At 43.4% G+C, this 10085-nt stretch overlaps 1 non-coding gene and 1 pseudogene across 1 annotated transcript; both read right to left on the reverse strand.

Annotated features, from left to right (window-relative positions):
• TRNAA-AGC lies at positions 5769-5841 on the reverse strand. The gene has a single exon. It is a non-coding gene; the product is annotated as a tRNA-Ala (tRNA).
• Positions 6512-9795, reverse strand: LOC109844026 (annotated as a pseudogene).

Below are 10085 nucleotides of genomic sequence, written 5' to 3' on the forward strand. Positions count from 1 at the left end.
TTTGGCCAATTTTAGTCATTTCGACCCATTGGAAAATAATTTTGTGCCGGTTAAAATTCCTAATTTCATGAGCTATAACCCATGATTTTAGGTACCCATTGGAAAATAATTTTGTGCCGGTTAAAATTCCTAATTTCATGAGCTATAACCCATGATTTTAGGTCATTTTGTGTCCTTTCCATCAGTTGAGAAACAATTTCACGGCGGCCAAATTTTCATGATTTTATAAACTATAACCTGCAATTTTTAACCATTTTTATTTATTTCAACCTATTGGGAAATAATTTTCTGGTGGTTAAAATTCATGATTTCGTGAGCTATTTTTAATCATTTAATCTGTAGGCAATAGGCCAAAATTCACGACTTCGTGAGCACCCACGTTTTTTGTTAGTTTTAGTCATTTTAACTCGTTAGCAAATAATTTTCATGGAGGCCAAATTTCATAATTTTGTGAGTTATATTTTAGTCATTTTAACTCGTTAGCAAATAATTTTCATGGAGGCCAAATTTCATAATTTTGTGAGTTATAACTCACAAATTTTGGCTATTTTTAGTTGTTTCAATTCATTGGGAAACAATTCCATGGTAGCTAAAATGAAAGATTTCACATGATATATAACCCATAATTTTAGGTCATTTTTAGTGATTTCACCCCTTGGTAAGTAATTCCGCGGAGGTAAAAATTCACGATTTTGTGTGCTATATAGCCCATGATTTTTGGTTATTTATTATTGTTTGAACCATTGGCAAATAATTTTCCTAATGCCAAAATTTTCGATTTCAGGAGTTAATAACAGCTATTTTGCTGGCATTCTTAGTTGTTTAAACATGTTGGTATATAATTCCATGGAGGCCAAATTTTAAAATTTCATGAGCAATAACCAATAATTTTTTTTCCATTTTAGTTCTTTCGACCTGTTGTCAAATAATTTCACGGGAGTTAAAATTCATGATTCTGTAAGCTATAAACCCGTGATTTTTGACTATTTTTAGTCATTCAAACCGTAGGCAAATAATTTTATGGAGGCCAAAACTAAAGACTTTATGAGCTATGACCCATGATTACTAGTTTTGGCGTGTTTGTAAATAATTACTCAGAGACCAACTTTAATGATTTTATGAGCTATAACCAATATTTTTTACTCATTTTGACCTATTGGCAAATAATTTTACAGTGGCAGCTATAATCCATGATTTTTGACCATTTTTAGTCATTTGAACCATAGGCAAATAATTTCTTAAAGGCCAAAATTCACCACTTTGTGTGCTATGACTCACGATTTTCGAGCATTTTTAGTTGTTTTGACCCATTGACAAATAATTTTACGGAAGTCAAAATTCACAATTTGCGTGCAATAACCCACAACTTCCGACCATTATTAGACGTTTCGAATCGTTGGCAAATAATTTCGCCGAGGCTGAAATTAATGATTGAGCAATAACCATATTTTTAGCCATTTTTAGTCGCTTCGAATTGTTGGCAAATAATTTCGCAGAGCCTAAAATTAAAGATTTTATGAGTTATAATTCATAAATTTTTTGCTATCATTAGTCATTTTGCCACGTTGGCGAATAATTTTACAGTGGCTAAAATTCACGATTTAGTGAGGTATAAAACCCATGATTTTTTGTCATTTTTAGTCGTTTTGTCCCCTTGGTAAGTAATTCTCAGATTCTTGGTTTCTTATTGTATAACCCACGATTTTTGGCCTTTTCAGTCGTATTACTTTCACTACTTTTGAAAGCATATGAAGCAAACCAAAAGTATACAATTTCCACAACTTTCTACTTCATTATTTTGCAAGTTGCTTCTTTTATTTACTTCTTCTACTTCTATCAACTAAACAGGAACTTAATGCATTGTGAAGGAAATGAGAACTCGTATTTTAGCTAAGTTAGCAATGTTGTCGAAATGTGATTCACTCTAGGAGGGTACTTTTCCTCATGTACAAAATTTTTTATCCATTGTATTACTTTCTAGCTTAATAAAATTTCAGTTCCCATTTCAAAACCGCTCCGACGAAGCATAGGACGATCCAGATCCAGATCTGAATCAGGACGAAGCAAAGGAACGAAGCCGCCGCTCGTGGAAATCGTCGCTGCTCGTGGAAGTCCCGTAATGGGAGGTGAAGCCGCTCTTTGGGAATCGTAGCCGAGGGCCACAGTTCGGGGGGTTGATTATGTCTTTTCCTCAGGCGACACAGAAGTTGTTTGTCCGCTTCCCACTCAAGGGACTTGACGGATGCGCGGCAGGGGGCTCTGAGGGTAGGGAGCTCACCACTGGGTATTTGGTTATTCACTTACGTAAACACCATCTCTATTCGGATCTAAGGTCGAGGAATGCAAGGGGCTTTTAATCCGTGACATCATCATTTTCAACGCATTTGAGGCCACCCTACGTGCTATGGGGCAATGGATGTGTGGTACGTGCTTGAGGATCCGTGCTCTAAGTAAACATTGTAAGCATGACAAGGGACTGTCCATTCCACCACCTTCAGAGGACGACGAGGGCAATGCGGGGTGTGTCATTGTAGGTATCACTCGGCCTTGCGCCCCTCCTATCCTCGAGTCTGTGTCACCTATCCCTGTCTTGGGTTCACAACATTGTAAACTTGACAGTAGTACAATTGAGAGGGTGTTTAATTGGGGTTTTCGTACAGTTAAAAGTGTTCCTCCATCTTGTAGGTTGGCGTTCTCGGCTGCCCTCAAAGCCTCGCTCTTTGGGGTGTCCTCCAACCCGCGATCTTGTGACGCTTGGGTACGGCTTTTGATCTTGCCGTGTTGCACTTTAAGGGTTATTAAAACTCATGATCGCAAGAGTTCGAGGTCTGGTAACAGAAAGGCTCTTCAACAACGACATATTTTGGAGGCTTTGTCCACCTGGGGTGAGGTTGGAGGCCCCCAAAAACTCCTTGACAACATGTTCAGAGAGCTCCCTTCCCCCCCTCTGCCCGATTTGACGATCCCGGTGCTTGCCTAACTGCTAACAATGTTAAACAGTATTTGAGGAAGATATCGGACGGGCACTATTCAGCGGCTGTGAAGGGCCTCACGTCCTCGGGAGTTGCACCAGACACACCGCAGACGCGTCAGTCCCTTGAGGACAAGCACCCTTCGGCACCTCCTCCGGTGTTGCCAGCTTTTGGGTATAACCAAGAGCCGCTCTTAGTGGACTGCGGGGATGTTCTTCATTGCATACGGTCCTTCCCTAAGGGGACCTCTTGTGTTCGTGATGGCCTTCGTGCCCAACACTTATTAGACGCACTTTGTGGTTCGGAGTCCACTATTGCTAACGACCTTCTCGCAGCTCTCACTCCAGTTGTTAATTTATGGTTGCAAGGGCATTGTCCGGCATCCTTGGCGGAGTTTATTGCTAGTGCTCCCCTCACTCCGTTGTTGAAAAGTGATGGGGGCATAAGGTCAATTGCCGTAGGTACCATTTAGAGGCATCTCGTCTCTAAAGTGGCCATGAAGACAGTGGGGAAGGACATGGCGAGTTATTTGGGAGATTTTCAATTTGGGGTGGGAATCTCAGGAGGGGCAGAAGCAGCTTTGCATGCGGTTAATAGGTTCGTTGATGTCCACCATGCGGAGGACTCGCTCTCCATGCTTTTGGTCGACTTCCGGAATGCATTTAATTTGGTTGACAGGAGTAGTATGTTGCGAGAAGTGCGTCGCAAGTGTTCGGCTATCTCTCCTTGGGTGGAATTTCTATATGTTCAGCCTACTAGGCTGTATTTGGGGGTGGATTTTATTTGGTCTGCTCGGGGGATCCAGCAGGGGGACCCGTTAGGGCATCTGTTGTTCGCGCTCACGCTTCACCCGTTGATTCTACGAGTGCAGGAAGAGTGCAAGTTGGCTCTTCATGCTTGGTACTTGGACGATGGGTCCTTGGTCGGGGATACTTTGGAGATTGCTAAGGAATATAAGGTGATCGAGACCGAAGGCCCAAGGCTAGGGCTGGACCTCAATGTCATCAAAACTGAATTATTTTGGCCCTCACCGGATCCTAGGAGTTTGTTGGAGGGGCTTTTTCCCTCGGATATCAGTCTGCCTCGCGATGGAGTAAGGCTTTTAGGTGGAGCAGTTAGCATGGACGAGGGGTTTGTTGGTGGATTAGCAGCGAAGAGGGTGGCAAAGGCGACTCAGATAATGAAAGTGTTGGACCAACTTAGGGATCCACAGTGCGAGCTCGTTCTTTTGAGGGCTTGTGCAGGTTTGTCCAAGTTGTATTTCACCTTGAGGACTTGCCCACCACAGATCTTTGCTCGAGTGGCGACTCAGTTTGATATTGCGCTTCGGAGGTCAGTCGAGAGCATTGTCACATCCGAAGGCCCAGGCTTCGGGGATCTACAATGGAGGCTGGCCTCTTTACCTATTAAGGCGGGCAGGTTGGGGGTCTATGCAGCGGCTGACACCATACAGTTTTCTTTTGTGGCCTCTCGGATTCACTCTATCGAGCTCCAAGACCATATTTTGAGAGGTTGTGGTGAGGTTTCTTTAGGTGGGCATTTTACCTCTACCCGGGCCTTTCTTCAAGCCAAGCTACTTGAGGTTGATCTTCTTCAAATCACCACTAAAGGGTCTGTCCCCCTAAAACCAATGCATTACTTGGCAGACGTCTTTTATGGTGGCATTTGTAGAGATCTATCGACGAAGTTTGACCTTTCAGAGAGGCAGGTTGCGATTGTTGAGTACCTACGAGCAAAGCATGCCCAGGATTTCTTGTTGGCCACGCCTATTGAGGGATTGGGGCAGCGTATGACTCCGGGGGAGTACCAGGCCATTCTCAGGTACAGGTTGTTGGTTCCTTTGTTCGTGGAGGGGACAGTTTGCCTAGTCTGTCGTAGAACGCAGATGGATGCTTTTGGAGAGCATGTCATCCACTGTCAGAAGCAGCCGGGGTTCAAGTATAGGCACGACTTAGTCAGAGATGTATTGTATGATATCCTCCAAAGAGCAGAGATCCCATCAAAGAAGGAAGCGCCATTCAACTTCCTCACTCCTCCTGGAGAGGTTAGATCTACTCTTAGGCCGGCAGACGTTCTTGTCTACAATTGGAGCGGGGGGGGAGCATGCTTGTGTTGATCTCACAGGGGTGTCTTCGTTGGTGGGGTTTGGTAAGGGAGAGTTCAAGGTTGGGCATGCAGCGGATAGAGCAGCAGAGGCAAAGGTGGACAAACATGATCAAGCTTGCAAGGACAACCACCACAGCTTCATCCCGTTCGCTTTCGATACGTTTGGTTTCCTTGCAGCTGATGCGGTGGAGTTCCTAAGGAGGGTACAGAAATTCATGAATAAGAATGTGGCGACAGCAAGGTCCGCTGAGTATGTGTTTCGTAGGATGGGTTTTGCAATTCAGAAAGGATTAGCGGCGCAGCTTGTTGCCCGCTTGTCATCATCACATGTGTAATTGTTTATCGCATTAATATCATCTTATTTTCATAGGAAAAAAAATTCAAAAAAAAAATCATAGCATATTTAACAATAAATTTAATAAAATTAAGGGTTAAAAACTTGTCAAATTATCTTGTGAATGTCACGGAGAAAATTCAAGGAGAAAGTCTAATGTTTATAAAACAGATGGTTTTAAGATATAACTTTTAGAAATTTCAAGGCATGAAAGTGTTGTCAAAAAGTGAGTGAGGATACGTTAGTGTAGAGTACGTGAAATTATTAGATATTTAAGTGCTAATGAAGTTTACCCATCCCACACTCGGTTTATAAAATTGCATTATGAAAATACGAAGGATGAAAAAAGTTAAGTGTGGAGATGCGGGGTATCGATCCCCGTACCTCTCGCATGCTAAGCGAGCGCTCTACCATCTGAGCTACATCCCCTGCTGTATGGCTTTTTATTTATTGATTAAGGAGAGATGACCGAGTTTACACACAGAATATTACAAAGAAAATATTTATATACTTAAATTTCAAAACAAAGCAAAAAAAAAAAAAAAAAAAAGTGTAGTTTGCTACTTTTGCCAACCAACCGTGAGAATATTTCTATATGTTGCCTCATGTGATTAATTTAAGTACAAACCACCCTTAGTTATTGTAATTATAACTCTATCAACCCCTCTCCTTATTAAATAATATTCCTCTTTTTCATCTTCTTCTCCCTCTTTAAAATCTAACCATTTCCCCCCACAAATCGAAACAATAGAATTAGGACCACCTGCTGCAACTCGTCAACCCAGCATTAGCCTACTCTCGCTCTTGTAAAATTGAGGGGAGACAGATTTTGAGGAAACTTGGTGATAATAATAAAGCTTGAGGTTTTTTTAACCATGGATGTTATTTAAGTAAAAGGGCATTTCTGTCTTTCGGGTTAAATTTAACGTTGCTAAGCAAACTCACACGGCAAACAACTTATAGAGTATTTTTTTTTTCTCCGTTTTATAACTTGGGTTATATGAATACTTGTTGGGGAAATAGTAGGTAGGGTATTTAAGTGCAATTTAGCCAAAAAAAAACTAACATTAAAGATACCAAATGATACTAATAACCACAATGTAACACCAAAACTGCCAAAATTTCTCATCGTGACCCCCCTCAAACTACACATATTTAACCCCCCAAAAAACAATTCAAAACCCATTTCCCGCCACCTCAACAACTCAAACCCTCGTACTTCACCACAATCGCCCTTTTAAACCCTACCTCCGCCACCTCCCGGCAATAACCGCCTGATACACCGCCGCCGTTCTCTGCCTCTCGACCGCCACCGCCTCCTCCATCACCGCCGCCGACATCATATTAAACCCTACCTCCGCCACCTCCCGGCGATAACCCCTTGATGCATCGCTGCCGTTCTCTGCTCTCGACCCGCACCGACTCCTCCATCACGCACCGCGCATTATACTCGAATACCCTTTCTGCAACATCCGATACAATGTCACAGGCGACATCCTCGCCTGACCCCTACCGCACAAACGTCCCTCTTCTCGTCGGAGAATTCCAAGCGATCGACGAAACCTACAGCCTTATCAGGCTTGTGTTCAGCATGAGCAACACGATACGCCCTTCTAACTCGATCGATTGCATCCCCTGCTGACTCCGATGAGCGTGTAATAGTCGACGTTGAACCCTCCTCCGGCTAGCGATCCCTCATCCGGAGTTCTTTGATTCGGCTCGTCAACGCCCGGAGATCACAATGCCGGACATCAGAATGGCGGTTTTCGATCACGAAGGATCGAATCGAAAAGTAGCTTCAAGTGATCAAGATCCCTGAGGCAGTCCGGCAATGCCCGAATCAACTCTGTGAGATCAGCGCGGTGCTCTGAGGGCGGAGATCAGCATGGGGTCGATCGAACGCGCGCGGTTGCAGTCCGCGATCGAGTCGACGATGCGGCCAGCAGCTCGGTAGGCCGCCGACGGGCCGACGAAGCAGGCGGCGACGAAAAGCTTCTGGGTCGCGCCGGCGACCATCGAGGATTTTCGAGAAGTGGCGGATCGATTCGGAGGGAGTCCGGCGTCGAGGGCAGCGACGGCGCAGTGCGGCGGCGTAGGAGGAGCTTAATGTGAGCTAGCAGACCGGAGGCGGATTTGGATTCTGTCGGGTTGGAGTTCGAGACATTATCGGCGTCGGGTCGGGTTCGGAACCAGAAGATGTCGTCGGAGAGGGAGGTGCCTCTTGCGGCGGGATGCGGCAGTGGCGAGGCGGCGGGCCGTTTGGAGAAGGCCATAGCGTCGTCCATTAGGCCCAAGTGGTAGCAGGCCTGGCCCAATATCAAATACCTAGTTGAGAAAACAAAAAATATTGGCAAGTTTTGGATGGTGATGAGAACAAATTGCAAAAATAATTGTTACAGGACAAAAAAAGAGTAATTCAAATGTGTTATAAATTATTTAAGTGGCAGTTCACATCTGGTAGGTTAGGTGTGCTTGTTTTAAAAGCGGGGCAGAGAGATAGGACTTGAGTCGGACAAGATAGTAGCTATAATTTTTGTAGAAATTTTTTGCAAGCACCTAAGATTTGGCTAACATTTTGAAAAAGATATAGTTATTTGTAATCTAATTAAACTTCTTACAGTTGTACTTATGAAAATGAATATTCCCTTTTTTTCTTCTTCTCAAATTAATTTCGTTTTAGTAATCGTGATATTAAGAATGTTAATAACCTCACAAAGGCTGACGCTTTTCCCCCCTAATTGTAACTACACTTACAATTACGGGTGGGTATGGGCAGGCCGGGCCTAGACCATGAATCAACCCGCTCGTTTTGACTCGGTAGGTTCCTACTGGGCTCAGGCAGCTAGGCTGAAGACTTTGTCCTTAGATTTGCGGTTGGACGTAAGCCTAGCCCATGGCCCCGCATCAGTTTGAGCATGTTCAAACCGCGGCTCATGACGGTTCGGTCGCAGGTCGGCCCGTGTATTTTTTTTCTTTTTGTTCATTTTTTTCTTTTTAATTGCTATCAAGAGAGCAAACCTTATTTTTATCTTTCTAAAAAGTCTAAATATATATAGTTAAAAGAGCGAACCTGTATTTTATCTTTCTAAAAAGTCTAAACCATATAAACTTACAATTGGTGATGGAATTATCTCAAATAACAAAAGATTCACAATAATTTAAGTGCTTTCAGTAAATCAAGATGATTATAAATATTTATCAAAATACTGAACAGAGCTTAAAAAACCTCTACTGTTACTAAAATCACAACACAAACACCTGAAGGTTGCAATTAAAAAAACAAGTATCACCTAAGACGGACCAGGCCAGCCTGAGCCGAGCCGAGTCGGGCTTTCTGTCCGCGGGTTTGGAGCGGAACCTCGCCCAACCCGCGGCACATGTATATCATGGATCAGGACCGGCCGGTCTTAACCCAAGGCGGGCGGGCTGGGCCGGTTCAGCCACCCCTACTTATAATTTTTTATCCAAACCATTTAAGGTAATAATTCTCACAATTTACAATAAAAATCAGATAAATTAGATAGCAAGCTACCGGCAACTATGCTTATTCTAATTGAGAAAATTTACCTCCAATGTCTTTCCCTACTACAAGATCTCAATTCCAAGCTCAACCCAGCCATCAGCTTCTTCTTCAGATCGAAAACCGAGAGGCAGCGAAACAACCCACCGCCATCCTCAACCTTCTCCTCGTTCGGACGCAAAAGCTTCACCCTCTCTTTACAATCGCCGTCGCAAGAACCAAAAGAACTAGAACCGTCGCCATCATCATCGTCATCAGCCGCGACAGCCTTATAGCTGGGTATATGATCCTGGAGCATGTCAGCGACCTCTCGGAACCTCCCGAGGAAGAGCAGCGACCGAGCTCTGAGCTCGAGGGCTGTTTCGGACCGAGGAGAGAGGGTCAGGGCTGAGTCGAGGAGGGAGAGAGCTCCATTGACGTTGGAGGGATCTTGCGTTGAGATCAGAGATCTGGCCTCTGCGATGTGCTTGTTGATGACCTGAGGGAAGGAAGGAAGAAAAAAAAAACTTGATTCATGGGTTTCGTGGAAATTCAAAGAAATATTTGATTTTGATGCATGGGTTGTTTCATTAGTTAAAATTTTTCAAATGAAACAGAGCAGCTGAGCAATGCCCACATCAAAAAAAAAAAGAAAAAAAAAAAGAAAAGAAAAAGAAAGAGAGAAGAAAAAGGAAAAAATGCATAAAAACCTTGAAAAAAATCTTCCAAACCTTTCTTTTGTTAAGCCACCACGGTCTCTTCTCTGAGTTCAGAGAGAGGAGGAGAGGAGAGGCGCCATTGCCACAAATTCTTAAAAAAGAAAGAAAAAAAAAGAAAGATTTAGGGGGCTTTTTAAGGCTCGAGAACCATTTCCTCGCTGGCGAGGAACGTCACAGCACAAAAGAAAGAAAATCAGAGCAAGTATTTCCAAAATCCCCCCCCCCCCCCCCCCCCCCCTCAACTATTAACAGGCAAATACTTTCTTAACATTAATCTTTCACTTGCATGAAAATTTCTCTTTGCGATTTAAAAGAAAGGATCACGTTTTTTTGTTAGTAATGCAAAAACAGTACAGGTTTTATGATGTAGTTACACTAATTTAATTCTTTTTCCCCCTCTCAAACTCCCGCCTCAAGGATTTTTGCAAGGGGCTGTTTGTTTGCATAAGGGGGAA

This window comes from Asparagus officinalis, chromosome 5 (assembly GCF_001876935.1).
Source record: "Asparagus officinalis chromosome 5, Aspof.V1, whole genome shotgun sequence".
Taxonomy (NCBI): domain Eukaryota; kingdom Viridiplantae; phylum Streptophyta; class Magnoliopsida; order Asparagales; family Asparagaceae; genus Asparagus; species Asparagus officinalis.